Source organism: Crocodylus siamensis, chromosome 8 (assembly GCF_052110815.1).
Source record: "Crocodylus siamensis isolate JL-2025a chromosome 8, ASM5211081v1, whole genome shotgun sequence".
NCBI classification, from domain to species: Eukaryota; Metazoa; Chordata; order Crocodylia; family Crocodylidae; genus Crocodylus; species Crocodylus siamensis.
The window spans coordinates 37,677,466-37,695,597 of record NC_143402.1 but is presented as its reverse complement, the minus strand read 5'-3'; the positions used below and the strand labels follow the sequence as shown (position 1 = coordinate 37,695,597).

The window sequence follows — 18,132 nt, the reverse complement described above, 5'->3', positions numbered from 1 at the left end:
AGGCAGCCCTGTTGGAAGTGGGAAGGGTGACTAACCCCAGCAAAGTTTTAAAAGAGAGCTGTTAGCAAAAGCCTGGGAAGGGCTCAGGGTTGGGATTGGCTGAGAGGCTTGGATAAAAGGGGGGAGCAGTTTTCCCGCGGGGGGGATGAGAGTTAGTGGGGTGGAGGGACAGGCTGGAGACCGTTTCAACACAGTGGTTCCTTGGAGAGTCCCTAAGAGTGCCCTGAGGAACTGCAGAAAAGGCTGCCACAGGAGAGGTACAGTATCCAGTTCCTCTCTCCAGGCCGGGAGCCTGCGGAGGCAGGATCAGAGAGGAGCTGATTGTGTGGAGACTCTGTTAGAAATATTATTAAAAATGCATTATCAATAGCTGTTAGCTCCCATCAATAGTTGTCCTTTGATTAAGTACGGCTGCCAGCCTTCCTTGTCTCCCTAATGAGAGAGGGAAGGGGGGGGGGTTGGGAACTGAAGGAAAACTCTAAGAGCTCTCTTTGTTCTGCAAATTTACTATCTCTTTGTTAGAGTAAAGCATATACTCCTTAGCGTTCTCATGTAGATAAGAGTAAATTGCAATTTTTAATGGTCCTGTCCTTGGGGCAGAGAAGGTTTGAACTTTTGGTAACCTAAAATACGTTCTGAGCAGGCGCAATCAGCTAATACATATTAAGCCTATCCGCCCCGCATACTTAAGTAGTTAATTATAATACACATGGGATGCATGATCTGACGTATTCTCATGCATGTTTGTATGAACCGGAAATGAGTTGTAAGAGTTCCTGCTTCTGTACACGTGCCAGAAGAGAGGGGATAAAAGCCTGCTAATGATGGTACTCAGGGGCAGAGGGTTTTGATCTTTTGTCTTCTCCCTCTGACCCTATTTGCAAATATATACCTTTTGTCTCACCAACAATGTGTGCCTAAGAATTTGTTATTCAATGAGCCTCCAAAGAAAACGAACCGAGAGAGAGTTTTTTTTTTTTTTACCTCAATTTGGCGCCCAACGTGGGGCATTCTTTGGATAACTCCGGAGTTCGTCGGCACATCGTCTCTGCCCCCCTGGGGGGTTTGCGCGCCGAGCCTTTCTTTTTGGCTCGCCCTGAGGGGGGGCTTGAGGTGTGAGCCGGAACATCCGGAACACTAAGAGCTCCTATGCAAATTTTGTTTTTTTTTGGAGTCTCCAGGTACACATTTTTGGCTTTGGATCGAGATCTCTGGGGTATCTGAGTGAGTATACGAACTCCCTTTGCCCAATTTGGTTCTGGGTCCGGAGCAGGAGGTGTGCATGTTCTCATGGTAAATCATCTGCTGTAAGGGACTTTTTGGTATTTGGTGTGCCTTGGGTGCACTTTTGTGGGCAAAATGGGTACGGTTAGCTCCCGTGTAGAAAACACGGATACCCCTCTAAGGTGCTTATTACGTCATTTTAATAAATTTGCAAGGCCGGCCGATTACGGAATAAAAATGAAAAAAGATGATTTAATTAAGTTCTGTCAATTCGAGTGGCCAACATTTGGGGTCCACTGGACCCCGAAAGGATCCTTTGTGCTAAAAGAAGTGATAGCTATCCATGAAATTGTTATGCAAAATGGGTATTGGAATCAGTTTCCTTATATTGATTGTTGGTTGTGGGTGGTTCAAAATCAGCCACCTTGGATTAAGAATTACTTAGTAAAGTCTCATGTGATGCTTGTTAAGAAAAAGACTCGGGGGGGGGCGCCTGTACTTCCTGAGTCTAATGAGGGGGGGAATTCTGAATTGGCTGAGTACCGGACCCGTGCTCCGGTTGCCCTGTCGGGTAGCGAAGATGAGTCAGACGCCTCCTCGGCATCCAGTCCTTCTGCACCACCGCCCCCTCCCTTAGAGAGACCACCACCGACGTACCAAGGCATATCTAATGAGTTAGAGCGTGAGCCTCAGCCAAGTGCCTCATCTGAATCAGGAAATAAGGGTTATTATTTGCGCAAGCCTGTAGAGTCACAGCCGGTGCTGAACTGTCCGATGCGAGAGGTTATTGGGGAAGGAGGCACTGCAACTTTTGTCTACACCCCATTTAGTACTTCAGATTTATTTAACTGGAAGAATCAGAGCCCCTCTTTTCGTGAAGACCCTGAAAAGATGAGGGATTTGTTTCGATCCATTGGGCAGACTCATCGACCCACTTGGGCTGATGTCCAGATGATGCTCCAGACCCTCCTAACCCCGGAGGAGAGGAGATTAGTGTTGGGGACAGCAGAGCGTATTGCGGCAGCCAGAGTTGAGTTAGAGGGTGCTGCTGGTCGTACTCTGCGTGATACCTTCCCTGTAGAAGAGCCGAGATGGGATAATCACACTGCCGAAGGCAGAGAGCTGAGTGCACGGTATCTGGGAATTATAGTGGAAGCAATGGGAAAGGCAGTGCCTCGGGTTACCAATCTGTCTAAGTTGTATGAAGTGAGACAGGGAAAAGAGGAGGATCCCTCAGCTTTCCTTGGGAGGCTGTATGAGGCATTTCGCAGGTTTTCGGATCTGGATCCAGAAGCCCCAGATAACCAGCGCATGGTAAATCTTATGTTTATTGGTCAATCTGCTGCTGATATCCGTAAGAAGTTACAGAAAACTGAGGGAGGTGCTGGGAAACCGATTTCAGAGCTGGTGGAAATTGCATATAAGGTGTATGGGAATCGTGAGCAAGTGCAGGAGCGCAAGGAGGATAAAAAGGCTCAGCGACAGATGGCAGCACTAGCAGCTGCTATAACTGGAGGGAACTCTGAAAAGGCTGGGATGCAGAAGGGGAAAGGAGAAAGAGTGGGAGCAGACGTTTGTGCTTATTGCAAAGAGAAAGGACACTGGAAAAGGGAATGCCCGAAGTTGAAGGAGAAGAGAGAGAGGGAACCGAGAGGTCACCTCATGCGGGCAGAAGACAAGGGTGAGGATTCAGAATGAAGGGGACAGGGATCTAAGACCACTACCCTTCGGGTTGGAGCCCGAGAAGATCCCATGGTAACCATTAGGGTTGGTGGCAAAAACTTTGAAGCCTTGGTGGATACTGGGGCTACATTTTCAATGATTCCAGAAAAAACCCCCTGTGCAGGAACTAGTGAACAGCATGTACTTGTAGAAGGGATTGAGGGAGTGCAAACCCGACTCCCTGTTTGTAAACCACTCCTCACCAAAGTGGGAGATCATTTGCTTGAGCACTCCTTTGTGTATTCTCCAAGTTGCCCGGTTGCACTCCTTGGGCGGGACTTACTCACAAAATTGCAAGCTGAGATCTTTTTCAGAGACGATCAGATGGTGGTCCAGCTACCTGTCAAGCAGAGCTCGAACTATCAGATGGCTCTCCTGGAGGACCGACGCCCTGCAGTAAGTCCAGAAGATCACATGACTGGAGTAGACCCCTCAGTATGGGCTGATGGAACCCCTGCGCGAGCTAAGTCCGTCTCCCCGGTAAGGATCGTACTCAAGGATGGGGAGGGGCCTGTTCGGGTAAAGCAGTACCCACTCAGCCGAGCGGCCAGAGCTGGACTCAAGCCGTTAATAGAGAAATACAAGAGGTACGGATGGCTAGTGGAAGGGTCTTCACCCTATAACACCCCCATCCTTGGAGTGCCGAAGGCAGATGGGGTCTCATACAGACTGGTCCAAGACTTACGGGCAGTAAATAAGAAGGTCCTTTCAGACCATCCTGTAGTCCCGAACCCTCACACGATTTTGACACAAGTACCGGGGGAAGCTGAAATATTTTCAGTGCTAGATTTGAAAGATGCTTTCTTCTCTATTCCCCTTCACCGAGACAGTCAAAAATTGTTTGCTTTTGAATGGGAGGATCCAGACACCTTCCATAAAGCCCAACTCATGTGGACAGTTCTCCCACAAGGATTCGTAGCAGCCCCTCATATTTTCGGACTTGCCCTTCAGAAGGACTTGGAGGAGTGGAAGGGATCACACCCCGCAGTGACTCTCCTCCAGTATGTGGATGACCTGCTAGTTGCAAGCCCAAACTTGCAGCTCTGTGAGAAAGCCACCAGGTCACTCCTAAACACTCTGGGAAAAAAAGGATATAAAGTTTCTAGAGAGAAAGCCCAGATATGTCAGCCTGAAGTCACATTTTTGGGATATAAGCTCTCAAAAGGAGTCAGAGCCCTAAGTGCAGATCGCATACAGGCAATCCAAGGTCTAACCCCACCTAAGTCACCCAAGGAGCTACGAGCATTCCTAGGGCTAACTGGGTTCTGTCGACTATGGATACCAGATTATGGTGGGAAGGCTAGACCACTATATGACTCACTAACTAAGGAGAGTCTCACTAAATGGAAATGGAATAAAGAAATGCAGCATGCCTTTGATCTGCTTAAAGCAGCATTAACCCAGCCCCCTGCCCTGGCCATCCCAAACAGTAAAAAGCCATATCGACTGTATGTTCATGAGAATCGAGGGGTTGCATCAGGGGTGCTGACACAGCCATCGGGCCCGACCTGGAGACCCGTGGGATATTACTCAAAGGTTCTAGATCCAGTGGCACTCGGGTGGCCAGCCTGTCTTCGGGCTGTGGCAGCCACAGCAGTGGTTGTTGAAGAAGCCCAGAAGATAGTCATGGGTGCGGATATGGAAATACTCACTCCTCATGGAGTTCCCCAGATCCTAGGGACTGAGGGAGGGAAATTTCTTAACCCCTCCAGACAATCACGGTATGAGATATTTTTGCTCTCTAATCCAGGACTTACTTTCAAACATACTACAGCCTTAAACCCTGCAACCTTGCTGCCGGAGCCAGGAAAACCGATGCATGACTGCCTTGAGGTCCTAAATCAAACCACACAGGTGCGACCTGATCTTGCTGAGGACCCAATTGAGGACCCAGATGTTGAATACTTCGTAGACGGCTCCAGCTCTGTCATCGATGGAAAAAGACGAACAGGATGTGCAGTGGTAACCTTGGATAAGGTAGTATGGAGGGAGTCATTGCCAAGCTCATGGTCGGCACAGGCCGCAGAACTCACTGCGCTCACCCGAGCATTACAGCTGGGGACAGACCAGCGGGTTAATATATACACTGACTCTCGCTATGCTTTTTCTACAGTCCATGCACACGGACTATTGTGGAAAGAAAGGGGTTTTATTACGGCCTCTGGGAATAAAATTGCTAATGGCCCCCAGATTATCAAGCTACTAGAGGCACTCCACCAGCCTAAAGAGGTAGCAGTCATTCATGTGCGGGCCCATGGGAAGGCTGCTGAGGAAAAGCATAAGCTTGGAAATGCAAAGGCTGATTCAGCAGCAAAGGAAGCTGCATTTATTGGGGGAGAAGCGGAGGAGGTATCCAAGCAGGCCATGTCCCATGCCATATGGCCAGACATCCAAGATTTAGTCCCACAGTATTCCCCTGAAGAAGATAAATTTGCACAAAGAGCTTGTGCAGAAAAGAACTCACAGGGGTGGTGGATGGTACCAGGAGGAAAAGTCATGATACCCAGGCCATTGCTTCGGGAGGTGCTGCAACAGCTCCATGCAAGAACCCATATGGGAGGCTTGGCCATGGGTGATCTAGTGATCCGCCAAGCAGTAGCTCCAGGGCTATATGTAGAAGCTCAGCGCATTGCTACCAAGTGCATCACATGCCAGAAAGTAAACCCCCGAAGGAAACCCCCTGTGCCAATGGGAGGTAGACCCTGGGCAGCGTACCCTGGACAGGCATGGCAGATTGATTTTGCCGAGCTCCCACGGTCCGGACATCACGGGTTTTTACTTGTCATGGTAGACCAGCTCTCTGGTTGGGTCGAGGCCTGGCCCACCAGGACTGCCACTGCGGCTACAGTAGTGAAGTATTTGTTGCAGGAGATCATTCCACGGTATTCCCTGCCTGAGTCCATTGAGTCGGACCAAGGACAACACTTCGTGGGAAAAGTGGTTCAAGGAGTCGCGCAAACTCTCAAGGTTACTTGGAAATTACACACACCATGGAGACCACAAAGTTCAGGACAAGTGGAACGTATGAATAGGACTTTAAAGACTTTGCTCACCAAAATCTGTATTGAAACACGTCTTAAGTGGCCTCAAGCATTGCCGCTCGCCCTTACTTGCATTCGAAACACTCCCCGACGGGGCCTTAAATTGACCCCATATGAAATTATGTTTGGCAAGCCGCCTCGAGTCTTACCTCCTGGGATGCGAGAGAATGTAACTTTTGAATTAGGTAATAGTGAGCTTCATATGTACGTTATTGCTTTGCAGTCTGTCTTGTTTTCTCTTCACAGGTATGCAGCCTCCTTTCAGCGCCTGCCTTTAGACGTACCGGTACATGACTTCTCCCCGGGAGACTGGGTCTTGGTGCAGCGGTGGAAAAAGGAACCTCTGACTGAGAGGTGGAGTGGCCCTTTCCAGGTACTTCTAACAACCCACACCGCTGTAAAGATTGCTGGCCATGACCGTTGGATACACCATACCCGTGTGAAACGACATCCACAAGCGTCAGAGGACAACAACTCCCAAGACGAACTCACTCCGGAAGCTGAGTCGTCTTCGGAACAAGAAGCCAGCAAGTGGAGCTGTGAACCTACTGGTGATCTCCAAGTGCGCCTGAGACGGCTTAATCAAAGTTCAGAAAATTAGTCCAGAAAGTAAAAGGGAAAATATGGTGGGAATTATAATGTGCCTTGTTGTTATCTGCATAATGAAAGAAGCAGGATTGCATAGCCTTAGCCACTGGCCTATGCCCCCGCTTTCCCAAATTACTCCCCCAGGGACAAATTTGTATGTTGATATGATGGAGAGAATTGCAAGTACTTTTAATCTTACCAACTGCTGGGCCTGTGGGGGGCTCCGAGAGGCCGGAGAACAGTGGCCTTGGAGGGCTTTTCCTTTGGCCCCAAAATGGTTAGTCAGTGACAAAGCAGATGTTAAGAGTACTGGTCAAGAATGGAATGAGAACCACAGCTGGGATCTTTCCCAAGTGGCCTTGGGAGAGTACTGTATTAGCAGTAATGGTACAGGAAAGAGGTTAGGACATAGTCAGTGTACATGGACATTAAAATGGGCCCGAGTATGCAGCAGGTATGCTGATCAATGGAATTCTGCTGCCGTTAGGCTCCCAATCTCCACACAGATGCAAAATCTCAAAAGGACAAGAATATTACCTTTCGATCCTGACCCTACCAGATGTCAGGCATATGAAAAGACCCGAGGCGAACGATTTACCTACATTTATAAGTGGCAATGGGCACACCTGAATGGCACAGTGGCAAGGTTTAATGCATATTGGAGTGCCTTAAATGACACAAATGAAATAACCAAGTGCGAGTATAGGGATAAAGATGGCGTATGGAAATGTCAGTTTAAACTGAGTAACTATCACACTGGCCCTTTAGGGCATAAAGGCACCAAATACTATCCCCTTCTTTTCCACAGCCGTGACCCCCTAGCCTTGGGAGGGGAACACAGGGCCCTAAAAGGACATTATTGGATTTGTGGAAAGCGTGCCTATACGGTCCTACCACGAGGGTGGACGGGAACCTGCTATATTGGAGTAATTGTACCATCTTTCTTTTTGTTACCATCTGAGGGTGGAAATAAGCTAGGAGTCTCTTTGTATGATGATTGGAACAGGGCCAAGAGAAGTATTGATGTAAGTTTGACACAGGGTGGCTCCCAAAAGTGGAAGGAGGATGAGTGGCCTCCTCAGAGGATTATTGAGTATTATGGACCAGCTACATGGGCTAATGATGGAAGTTGGGGCTACCGGACACCAATATATATGCTGAATAGAATCATCCGGTTGCAGGCAGTCTTGGAAGTAATTACTAACCAGACCGCCACTGCTCTCGAGTTGCTGGCTCGACAAAGTTCTCAGATGAGGGAAGCCATATACCAAAATCGAATGGCTTTAGACTATTTACTCGCAGAGGATGGCGGAGTCTGTGGAAAGTTCAACCTTTCTAATTGTTGCCTCCAAATAGATGATAACGGGAAGGTGGTCTTAGAGATTGCCAAAGAGATTAGGAAAATAGCCCATGTACCAATACAAACGTGGGAAACCACATGGAATAAGGACTGGTGGTTTCAATTATTTGGAGGACCCTGGTGGAAAAAAGTAGGGTTTGTGCTTTTGTGTGCTCTAACTGGTTTGATTTTTATCCCTTGTCTCATTCCTTGTCTTACTAGATTGATAACCACCACAGTAGAAGGAATGCAGGTTGCAGCAGTCCCTCTAAAAGCACAGACTGTAGCAAAAGTCATGGTCCTCAGAAGAATCCCTCGTAATTATCTTGATATGCCCAAATGAAGTAAAGATCAGAAAGCATCTTGAGGGGGGAATATTGTTAGAAATATTATTAAAAATGCATTATCAATAGCTGTTAGCTCCCATCAATAGTTGTCCTTTGATTAAGTACGGCTGCCAGCCTTCCTTGTCTCCCTAATGAGAGAGGGAAGGGGGGGGGGTTGGGAACTGAAGGAAAACTCTAAGAGCTCTCTTTGTTCTGCAAATTTACTATCTCTTTGTTAGAGTAAAGCATATACTCCTTAGCGTTCTCATGTAGATAAGAGTAAATTGCAATTTTTAATGGTCCTGTCCTTGGGGCAGAGAAGGTTTGAACTTTTGGTAACCTAAAATACGTTCTGAGCAGGCGCAATCAGCTAATACATATTAAGCCTATCCGCCCCGCATACTTAAGTAGTTAATTATAATACACATGGGATGCATGATCTGACGTATTCTCATGCATGTTTGTATGAACCGGAAATGAGTTGTAAGAGTTCCTGCTTCTGTACACGTGCCAGAAGAGAGGGGATAAAAGCCTGCTAATGATGGTACTCAGGGGCAGAGGGTTTTGATCTTTTGTCTTCTCCCTCTGACCCTATTTGCAAATATATACCTTTTGTCTCACCAACAATGTGTGCCTAAGAATTTGTTATTCAATGAGCCTCCAAAGAAAACGAACCGAGAGAGAGTTTTTTTTTTTTTTACCTCAACTCCAAGCCAGGAAAGACCTGCCTGCAGCCTGGTGACTGGCTGAGTGAGCACAGCAGAGCCAGGACTGCCAGTCTGCCCTGTTTTCCCTGAGAGGCGAGGGGCTCCAGGGGCAGGAAAAGCCCAGGGAGGGGCTGCGTTTGCCAGGCTGTGCGGGACAGGACAGTTGCTACAGCCCGCAGCTCAGACACTGCTCCCTGCTGAGCCAGGGAAGGGGGTCAAAAGCAGGGGAAGGCTGTCTTTGCAGGGACTGCAGAGGAGGAGCTGCTGCCGGATGCCCGGAGACCCCAGGAGCACCGAGACGGACATCAGCACCAGGGAGCATCCACAAACCATCTGCAGGGACACAGACAGTTCTGCTCCTTGAGATGCCCTGCCAGGGGCAGTGCACATAGGATCCCCAGTACACCACGTGCAAGTGAGAGACTGTAAATAACTTCTTGAGGGTTTATTAGTTGATATATCAAAGTGCTTTTTTAATGGTTTTTTGTTATGTTGTAAATAATTAAATCTTGTAAATATTTTGAGAATTGCCTGTGAGGGTCTTGGTTGTAAGGGGAAGCTCTCTGCTAAGGGTCACTGCAGCAGCTTCCCAGGGGGGCTGGGCAGGGCTACTGGCTACAAGGTACCCAGCATCCCACTATTCAGGTGAGGGCGCATGTTGTGTCACGCCCAGGGTTACAATACATGAGAAGCCTATAAAATACCAGAACAGTGATCATAGGAGACTATTAATTTTTTGGCACTGTGAGTTTTTTTCCTGCCATTTTGAGATAATGTAGCATGCATTAAATACTAACTGCCTTCAGATCTGCTGTCACCAAGGAGTTAATCATTCAATACTTCAGCAATTAAGTTAAATATGGCAGACCAGAGGGTAGAAGCACATGATTTTGGAGTTGTTGTCTTAGCATGTCTCTGACTCACAGCGGTGTAGGTGCTTTTGCATTTTAGACCTGAAAATTAAAGCAAAAGTTACACTAAGTTCTTCACAAGTCTATCAAGGATACCAATATGACTGAAGCTACTGCAAACCTAGTACAGATGCTAAAAAGCCTAACTCTCACACTAGCTAAGGGATGGCAAAGGTCTTCTCTTCACATACCACTTTCCTATTGTACCACTGAATGAAATTCTTTGCTCTATATCTGTGTAACTCCACTGGTTCAATGTTGCCAGGTGTGAAGTGAGGACAGAATTTGGATCATTCATGGTTCTAGATTAAAATGATACTCTGCAACCATGGGCCCCTACAGCATTTTGAGTGCATGACCTAGAAAGGAACTAAGGCTCAGATTCTTTTCCTTGATTCTATTAAAAGAAATAGAGGTTATTCTGGACCTTAAAGGAAGAAGTGTGTGTTGGAGCCAAAGGGGCACATTCTGCATTCCTCCCACACTCAAATCCCCTGTGACAAGTTTTGTTTGTGCAATGACTACAGAATTTGGCTCACAGTGACTGCATCTGTATTGCTTCATTTATGATAAAGGATAAAGAAATGTAAACATTAAAGCTCTTTAAAAAGTGCATTGCTTTGTGGTTTTTTCTCTTTGTAATGCAACCTCTAGTTCCATTTCTGCGAACCCTGCTTCTTGCTTTCTCTGCTAAAAGAAGTATAAGTTTGATTGCTTCAAAGAATGCCAATAATCAGAAATCACTACTCACAACACATCCTGTAGTAAGCTCTGGTGTATGTAGCTGTGTTACCTTTGCCAACATTTTAGATAGTTTCATGCTATTCCTGCTGTTTCTCATGTCACAGAGGTTAGTTCTCCTGTGAGTTTGTATGAAACAGCTAGTAAAAGCAACTCTTATCTGAATTCAAGTACACAAAATAATCCCAAATGGCTGGCATTTTTACTGGTAGACTGCGAGACTTGATTGTGTAATTTGCAGAGTCCAGCCATTAACAACAATGTGACCCTGCATTGTGCAAGCCCATCTTCTCAGAAGGCTACATCTGCGAATTGTCACAAAATTGCAAGATCCAGGATGAGAGATGAAGGGCGGGGGGTAAGAAACAAGCAAATATCAGTTTAAAAAAGCCAGTTTAAAATAAGATAGCCACTACCCAATTGAATTGTTTTCTGTTCCTCCCCTCTTGAGTTTATGCACAACTCTTACAAAGGAATGTCAGAGAAATATAAATCAGATGTGGTAACTTTTGACTGTTGTATCTGAGGTTACAAGTGATTTCCCAGTGTTCGCTCCACATCATTGTTAATATGTGAGATCAAAAATATAGGGACAAAAAGCACAGAAGAAAGATACATTCAGAATTGCTTTGTTGAGTACAGATGAAAAGACCCATGCCTTTAATACCCCCTGATAAAGAACAACTGAATTCAGCCTAGTATTTATGCTGAGTAGTAGCTAAAAAAAGCATCAGCACTTCAGTGAAATGCATAAATGCTTAATCAAAGCTTATTAGGGTTTCTTAACAATTAGAGAATTATTAATTCCTGGAGAGGGCCAAATCCAGTCTAAGATAAGCAGATGCATCTCTCATGGGAGGCTTTGGGCCAAATGCAGTGATGACATTAGTAGAAGGTAAATTTTTCATCCTGGAGTAAATGGCTTTCAAATAGCTGTAAGAGAAAAAAAAATCTAGTTTAAATTTGCCCCTACCTGGCAGTTGGTGTATAAGCAAATGACTAAACTCTATACAGTGCTTGCATCACTCTTACTCAGCACCTCATGTGATTCCTGGCACAGTGAGAAGTAGGTGTAAGATGTCACCATTTTGACCTAGCAGTGTTTTACAGTGGTGTAAATAATCACATAAGGGACAGGGCATTGGTGCCTATGCTGAGGGCAGGAACAGAGGCAAAGTGCCTTCTCACTGTCAGTTCCTGGAATTTCTGGGTAACTGTCAAGTAGTGAATGGCTGAAACACTTCTGCAGATTTTCCAGAGTCCTTACATGCTTTTCAGCAGCTAAGTGACAACCTGGCCCACTGATCACTAAGTTTCTTCCCATCTGTTTCCTTCAGTTGCATCCCTTCAGACTCATTGTACAGCTCATCAGAAAAGCACCAGAAGTTACTGTCCTAGCAAATGGGATGTTTTGCATTCCCTTCTGTACAGGCTTCTCTGATATGAAGGCTTTGCACAGGAACTGCAAATTAGACCTCAAATATTTGGAGAGGTGTAACAAGAAGGGCAAGATGAACACCTCCCTCCTACCCATCTTATCCTAGCACTATCACAGAGCAGCACATCAATGTAAAATAAGCTCATTTTGCATACACATGCATGCCAAATAGGTGCAGGCTTTGTTACTTCACCACTTACACTCACCTATAACTTACACATCTATTTACATTATTGCCAAATTTAGCCCAAAGCAGCTAGTTCATTTCAAGGAGTGTTCAAAGAGGGATAAGATACTAAGTATTGTTACCTCCCCACACCACCCCTGCAACTCATTACTTCAAAAGCACGAGCATGCAATTTGTGCCATTGCTCATAGAATGCAGGCAGATGAGAATTTCTAAGCAATAAGGACTGCAACTTTCTCTGTGAGTATAGCTACATTTCCTTCAAATTAAAGGAAGGTGGAGGCTCTTCAGGCAGATGAGAGCATCTCTGAAGGCTTGGCACCAAAATCCTTGGAAACTGTATGTTAAACAAAAACACCTATTTACTCACCAAACACTTCCTTTATTTTGAATTTTGGTGTCTCCATAACTAAGGAGCAAAGATGCAAAATTTGGATCAAGATCTGAACTTCTATAAACTTCATGACTCTTCAGAAGCCAGCCCTCTTCTACCCATTTGAAGTCCCTCATCAACTGCCAGCTCTTTAGGGCAGCAACCATCTTTTTATATATGTATGTATAGCACTTAACACCCCCCGCCCCATGATCACAGCTTGTTAGCCTTCTTCCCACAATATAAATAATGAAACATAACATGGAGTTCCATCTGGGGATAAAAAAACAGCTAAAAGGGCATTTCAGAGCATTTGGTTTCATCCCATCTATAATTAGATGTAAGGTTAAATAAGCAATTTAATTATGAATTTTCTTAGTGCAAAGTGAAAACTGCAAAACACTCGTCACCAAAAGTAGTTTGAATAATGCTCATGCTGTGCAAAAGATTCCTGTGTTATCAATTTTACAGTTATGAGTGTTTGAGGAAAGGGAATGTTGAGAAGTACAGAAGTACTTTTTAAAGTTCATTTCCTATGAGACTAATGTGTCACATGGGAAATCTTATTTTAAGCAACTAATCCTATTGCGCAACAAAAACAAAACTGTGAAATGTACTTGACCATTTACAACTAATTGAACCAATATGAAAATTTTTATATTGAATTAACAGCAAAATGTAAGCTCCTGACAAATGTTATTAGTTTCCAATGATAAAACAGCAGCTTACTGGGCAGGGCCAACAAACAAGGTAGTCGGGGGAGAGGGGCGGAGAATGAAGGTGGGAACTCTGTGCCATTAGCTGCTCTGCAGTACCAGTCTATACCAGGTGTGTCGTGGGCTGGATACAGCCCAGGGCACAACAAAGTGGCAGCAGCTGTAGTCCTGACCTAAAGCATGTGGTGGCAACAGTGGCAGCTCCACCTCCAGCCCAGAGCATGCAGAGCCCATAGACAGAATGCAGGGGCATCTCTAGCTCTACCTCCAGTACAGGGTATGCAGCTGGAGTCAGTGGCTGTGGAGTTAAGGCAACAGCATATTTGACAGGTGAAGTGGACAGAAGACAGAGCTGTATCAGTCTTTTTTTGAGTTCCTGCCGTTCATCGCCCTGTCCACTGGGGCCTCAGGGCCCTGGATGCTGTGACAGGCCATGCCCTATGGCCACACACCCCAACTTCTAGTCACTTGCCAGTGATATAATGGATTAAATAGGGTGGCTCCACATCCTAGCTCTGGCCAGTAGGCCATATGTTTATACCATGGTCTATACTCATATTCTTACCCTGGGATAAATGAAAAGTAACTTGTTGTGATTTAGTCTTCAGTGAAAGAGTGACAAACTACCCCATGGTAAATGAAATTTAATGCAAGGACGTGAGACTGTTCACATGGGCTGTTGAGTCCCAGCCCTCATTTATTTAATGGAAACTTGTTTGTGCATCCATGTCCTATACTAGGTACAACAGTTCAAACTGGGTCATGTAGACAAGTCCTGGCATTTAAAAATACCACCTATTTCCTCTATGTAGACATGACAAAAGTTACTTTGTATAGAATAAGGGCATTATTCAGCTCTCATGAATAACCTTCACCTCTCATGTGAAATTGGAGTTTGCATCCCCAAGTGCAATGTTCTGAAGAGCAAGAGCGAGTCTTCTCCTTGCCCATTAGCTGTGTTTATTTTCTGCTGTTTTTCCTCCTCCAGGTCACTACCATCCCCAGAGCCCCCGAATCCATCTATTTTGCAGACATTGCTTCCATGAAATTGCCAGAAATTGCACAGGGAAAGTCTTAAAAAGCTTCTGGGGATCTAGGACACTGAAAACAAACAAGGAAAGAAGCAGGAAGCAAACAAGGAAAGAGCTCCAGTGGCACAAATAGGAGCTTTGAACTAAGAAGGAAAGATGGGGTGGGAAGGCATTCAGTTTGACAGGACAAAGGCTCAGGAAATGGATGGTTAAGGGCTTTTTAGGACTTAATAGGGTAGAATTATTCGTCAAAATTGAATTACTAGTTATTTTCTTAATGGGTCTGTGGTACTAATAACTGCATATCTGTGCTCATTTGGACATGGCCAGACTGTCCACACTTGGAATTATACCAGCATAGCCATAGCAGTAAAATTTTACTAGTATAGTTATGTTTTGTTAGTAAACTTCCTTACATGAACTCTTTTTGCAGTTTTCTTAAAATCACCCTGCATCATTTACTTCAGGAGAGAAGTGACTAATGTTAAGTTGCCAATGAAAAAGAGATATAAGCTGCAATGCTAACATCATGAATAGTATGCCAAAAGAGGAGGGAAGTGGGGAAACAAATACAGTTTCCTTTTGTCCTCCTCCAGAATAGATTTGCAACAATGCCTCTGCATTGCAGAGAGAGTTTAGGGAGGAAAAAAAGGAGTTGAACACACACATTCACTAAGAAAGAGATCTGGAATACATCATTTTGTTTCTAATTGACAGCAAGTTAAAGCCAAATGCTTTCTCATCCAGTTACATTTGTATTTTTTGGACATATTTATTGGCATATGATCTATAAACACCACCCGGTCATAATTAGAAGCCTGTGAACTGGATGAAATTCAGTTTGCCATTAACTCTTGGATGCTTCAGTTTAGTCAGCATCATGGCTTAGAGTTCTCCAATGGTCTAGTGGCTTGATCCTGTATTCCATGGCATGAAGTTATGGAATTATACTTTTTCTTAAGCATTCCACATTAAATAAGGATGCAAGTCTCTGGGCTTTAGCAGGGTGTGAAGGAAAAAGTAGAAAAAAAACACTGGGACTCTTAAAAGATACAACCTAAAGCCAGAAAATCCCCAAGTGGTACAATGTTGTCAACATTAGCACAGAAAATATATCAAAAGGGTCAAATTAGCTTTATGTCACTAGCTGCAGTAAAGGGGAAAAGGCCAGTGAGTATCTAGAGGCACTCTGGCTCACTGCTATCTGCTTGCCTCTCCCTGTTTCTGGCAGGGCACCTTTGGTGCCTGCCACTTTAAAAGGCTTGAACATGCTGTGGAGTAAAAGGCAGGTGTGGTGTGGCTTAACGAGGTGGTCACATGACCACAAGAGGGCTCCTGGATTTGAGGATGCGGCTGGGCAGTATCAGTATAAAACCAGGCCCTCTAACTGGGTAGCTGCTCCAGGGAGCTAAAGGAATAACATTGCCCAGCTGGAGCTGCTGTTCCCAGAGGACCTGGAGATTAAGGGCAGGAACTATGGGGGTGGAGGAGGCTCCTGGGAATGACCTAAAACTATACCTTGCTAGGGTTACATGGTGTGGTGGGGCTGTCTGTGGCAGGGTGGTCCCCATGAGTCTGGGGTGCCATATAGCTTCAGCCCCCCTGATTTGGTGGGTTACCCCATAGAAGGGATGGGCAAGGGGTCCAGGCACATTATCAGATCTGGGACCCAGGAGGTGGAAGGCCTGAGAGCCCTGGTCTGGGGGTGGTTACTACACCTAGAGGCCAGGAATCCCAAGTGGCTTAGAGGTGAGGCCAGGGCCAGTGAAGCCAAAGGTCCTGGAGTGGGCCACAGCCACAAGGGAAAAAGGACTTAGGGGATTTTGCTGTCCAGAATGAGGGCCTGACTAGAAGTAGATCGCCTGACTAGGAGGGATCCAGGTGGGGTCCGAACATCTGGTAGGCATACAGTGAGGTCTATTGTGGGGCCAAAGCCACATAGTGATGCCCTCTGTGAGGCATGGGACACAGTACAGAGACAGTACAGAGTCATGTATTAAGCTCTTGGCATTGGGCATTGGGCAGTTAAATGGGCAGTCTCCTGGCTTGCAAATGTCTATTTTAGATAGATAGAGTCGGAAGGGACCTCAGTGAGCCATCTAGTCTGACTCCCTGCCCCTGGCAGGAAAGAAAATAGTCACCAACCCTGGGGTCATGTGATCCCAGCCAGTGCCTATACAGTCTCCTCTTGAAGACCCCCAAGGATGGAGCGAGCACCACCTCCCTTGGAAGCCCATTTCAGATTCTGGCAACCCTAACTGTGAAGAACTTTCTCCTAATGTCCAGCCTAAACCTTCTCTCTAGTAGCTTATGGCCATTGTTCCTTGTCATTCCAGGGGGTGCCCTGGTGAACAGGTCATTGCCTACTTCATGTTGCTCTCCCCTTATAATTTTGTATGCCACCATGAGGTCCCCTCTCAGCCTTTTCTTGGAGAGGCTGAAGAGGTTAAGGTCCCTTAGCCTTTCCTCATAGGGCCTTCCTTGCAGGCTTCTAATCAGGTGAGTGGCTCTTCTTTGAACCCTCTCCAGGTTGTCCACATCCTGCTTCAACCACGGTATCCAGAACTGGACACAGTAGTCCAGCTGCGGTCTCACCAGTGCCACATAGAGGCAGGGGAATCACTTCCCTGAACCTATTTGTGAAGCACCTATGGATGCACGATAAGGTGCGATTGGCTCTGCCAACTGCTTCATCACATTGGTGACTCATGTTCATCCTGGAGTTAACAGTGACTCCAAGATCTTTTTCTGCCTCAGTGGAGCTAAGTTGCCCCCCAGCCTGTAGGTATGATGGCAGTTCTTCTTCCCTAGATGCAGCACCTTGCACTTGTCCTTATTGAATTGCATCCTTTTGCTCTCTGCCCACTTCCCCAGCCTGTCTACATCAGCCTGGATCTGGTTCCTCCACTTCTGGGTGTTAGCTGCACTCCATAATTTTGTGTCATCCGTGAATATGGACAGGGTGCTTCCCACCCCCTCATCATTGATGTTGATGATTCATCAACATCATTGATGAAGATGTTGAATAGCAGTGGCCCCAGAACTGAGCCCTGAGGGACTCCATTGCCCACATCTTTCCAGGTTGACACTGACCCATCCACTACCACCCTCTCAGTGCGACCCTTGAGCCAATCTGCTACCCATTCTATCGTGTAATCATCCAAGGCAAATTCCCTCAGTTTATTTATAAGGATGGTATGGGATACCTTGGACATTTTTGAAGTTAACATCCACCTTGACTCCTGCATCTAAACATTTTGTGGCCTTGTCATAAAAGGAAACTAGGTTAGTCAGGCAGGACCTGCCTGCTAAAACCCATGTTGGTTACCCCTCCACATCACATTAGCCAGTGGGCTCCCACAGATGTGCTCCTTGATAATTTTTGCTAGGATTTTCCCAGGGATAGAGGTAAGGCTGACTGGTCTATAGTTCCCTCCGTTCTCCTTCCTCCCGTTCTTAAAGATTGGGATGACATTAGAGCTCTTCCAATCCTTCGGAACCTGACCCGAGCACCATGAGCACCAGTGGATCAGCTGTGACCCCTGTTAATTCCTTGATTACCCGTGGGTGGAGTCCCTCCAGCCCTGGTGATTTGAATATGTCCAGTCCCTCCAAGTGCCTTTTTACCATGTCAGCACTGACTGTCGGTTGGCTGATGTTCCCTTTGTTGGTGTCCTTGATGTATGTTGAGGGTTCATCTAGATTCCCATTTAAGAAGACCGAGGCAAAAAACTCATTGAAGAGCTCTACCTTGTCCCTCCTATCCATCACTAAGCCCCCCTGCCTGT

At 46.0% G+C, this 18,132-nt stretch overlaps 1 long non-coding RNA gene across 2 annotated transcripts; it reads left to right on the top strand.

Moving 5' to 3' along the window:
• The first annotated feature begins 272 nt into the window (after nucleotides 1-272).
• Nucleotides 273-8,867, top strand: LOC149858265 (uncharacterized). 2 transcript variants are annotated; one of them, XR_016443941.1, is made up of 2 exons: nucleotides 273-1,224; nucleotides 6,234-8,867. It is a non-coding gene; the product is annotated as an uncharacterized LOC149858265 (long non-coding RNA). The 2 variants fall into 2 exon arrangements; XR_016443940.1 differs by having other exon boundaries at nucleotides 273-1,293.
• Nucleotides 8,868-18,132: the final 9,265 nt, after the last annotated feature.